The sequence below is a fragment of the Eucyclogobius newberryi genome, unplaced genomic scaffold (genome assembly GCF_026437365.1).
Source record: "Eucyclogobius newberryi isolate DKJ021-1_F unplaced genomic scaffold, fEucNew1.0.hap1 SCAF_14, whole genome shotgun sequence".
Classification (NCBI taxonomy): Eukaryota; Metazoa; Chordata; class Actinopteri; order Gobiiformes; family Gobiidae; genus Eucyclogobius; species Eucyclogobius newberryi.
In genome coordinates this window covers 17,714,616-17,716,729 of record NW_027315768.1, presented here as the reverse complement: position 1 = coordinate 17,716,729, position 2,114 = coordinate 17,714,616, and the positions used below count along the sequence as shown (strand labels likewise).

Here is a 2,114-nt window from a genome sequence, read left to right as displayed (position 1 = left end):
GCATCGGGGCAGTTTACGAGCCGCACATGAGCGATTTGTGCCACATTGCGATAGTTATTGACCTTCCTGAAAACCGCAGGATCACTGACCAACACGGCAAAGATTCTCCCGAGTCTTAACCCTAATCCGATTCTCATCAAACAAGTTGAATCACTTCCCTCAAGCGCACACACGCGCACAGGACTCGGGCTTGGAGCTACTTACCTCTTCTCTCTGGTAATGCGGGCTTCTCCTTCCTCGCGTATGTGATTTCCCCAGCAGCAGAAGCGAGTTGTCACACGCGCGTCCAGTTGTCCGGGGAAAGAGGGGGGGAAGAATCCGAGTGAGTTTTTTAGATGTTGCGGGTGCGTGAGGTGAGGCTTTGCGCGGTCGCCATGGCGGACGACTGAGTGAGCGAGCCCAGGAGAGACGGGATTAGAGGAGCGAGCGGCGGATCCACTCCCGGTGCCTGCACAATGAAGGAGGCAGCGCCGCCACCGCGGAGCTGCAGCTGGGGAGGAGCAATGGCACCATCTAGCGGCCGGTGCAGGGACTGCGTTTTTCCCCGCTTCAAAAGAACTATTTCTACACCTTTTTTTTTCATTCGTCATTAGTTTACTCAATGTTTCATTTTGATTCTTACATGTTTTATTAATCCTATATTGTCTTTTAGCTGAGGCTCGAGTGTTCAGCAAATGTCTGTTTTCCCTGCCCCCCTTTTCCCGCCCACATCCCTGTTTTTTTGCCAATATTTATAAAATGATGAAGTTTTGAACAGTTTCTATTATTAAGCTGTTTTAGATCAATATTGTGTTTTAAACTGAACACAAATTACAACAAATATGTTATGTTATGTGACTTATGTTATAGTTTAATACTATGGAAATGGGGGAAAAGGTATTTTTAAAGTGTTTTTATATATTTGTCTATTAAAGTGTCAAATGTAATGATCTTGATAAAGAATTTGCGTTTTAGTTAAAGGAAGCGACTGAATTGATAACTTAATTTACCTAGTCATATTTATATATGGTTGTTAACTCAAAATCTTTGTGCAGGATGTCACCATGGACTGGCGGGCTCAACCCCTGCAGAAAAGTACTTTTACTTTTAGAGTTCTGTTCAAAAATGGAGTGGAGTAAAGCACAGACACCTGCTTTCAAATGTAGTGACGTAAATGTAAAAATGATGCACTGAAAATTGTACCTAAATAAAGAACAGGTAAAAAATACTCAAGTAAAGAACAGCTAGATACCTAAAAAAAATGTACTTATGTTGGCTACAGTGGTTTTACTTTTCTTTCCACCACTGATTATGTCACTTTCATTTATCGATGTCATAGGGTGACCACCACAAACAGTAGCCAAGTGAAAGTGGAAAAGTAGGACAAAGGTGAAATGTGGTGGGGCAGAGTTGGGTCAAGGCACATTGGCCTAAATGACTGGGCACAGTGGGTAGGACACCAAAAGAGGGACAGGGGGTCACCACTTGCACACAAGGAAGGCCTACACAAACAAAAGACACAAATATTTATTTACATGATTAAATAAATAATTGCTGCAACAAAATTCCAAGGTAGAAAACATTGGGGGTGAAAATGCAGTAGCTTCAAGTGGTTCCCAACATTAAACATTGTCTCTCCATATAATGTTTACCAGTGTTTCTTTAGTATTATAAATCTTGTAACTACGGTGGTATATTGTCAATTATAGCTGTTAGTATTATATTTTCTAATTTTAATTATGTTGCTGTAAAATATACTTCTAAGAACATTTTATTTTCAAATGGCTTACTCAACAATTTTATCTTTCTTTTAAATACGGAAATCATTCCAAGTACCTCCTGGGACATCCAGGAGTCACTGCACTGGACTATAGTTTTTTTTTTTTTTTAAACGTCTGGTGTCTCTGGTGTGTGCAGTGTCCCTCTGAAGCTGCTGCTGGTGTCTCTGGTGTGTCTCTGGTGTGTGCAGTGTCCCTCTGAAGCTGCTGCTGGTGTCTCTGGTGTGTCTCTGGTGTGTGCAATGTCCCCCTGAAGCTGCTGATGTCTCTAGTGCCCTGAAGCTGCTGGTGTCTCTGGTGTGTGCAGTGTCCCCCTGAAGCTGCTGATGTCTCTAGTGCCCTGAAGCTGCTGGTGTC

The 2,114-nt window shown here is 42.6% G+C and overlaps 1 protein-coding gene across 4 annotated transcripts in view; it reads right to left on the bottom strand.

Moving 5' to 3' along the window:
• The window catches only part of LOC140359606 (FERM, ARHGEF and pleckstrin domain-containing protein 1-like), a 55,800-nt gene extending 55,338 nt beyond the window's left edge, over nucleotides 1-462 (bottom strand). For 2 of the 4 annotated variants that reach the window (XM_072444621.1, XM_072444623.1), the window contains exon 1: nucleotides 205-462. The gene's annotated coding sequence lies outside the window, so the exon portion shown is untranslated. The remainder of the gene's footprint in view (nucleotides 1-204) is intronic. The other 2 variants (XM_072444624.1, XM_072444625.1) reach the window with 1 other exon arrangement.
• Between the last annotated feature and the right edge of the window lie 1,652 nt (nucleotides 463-2,114).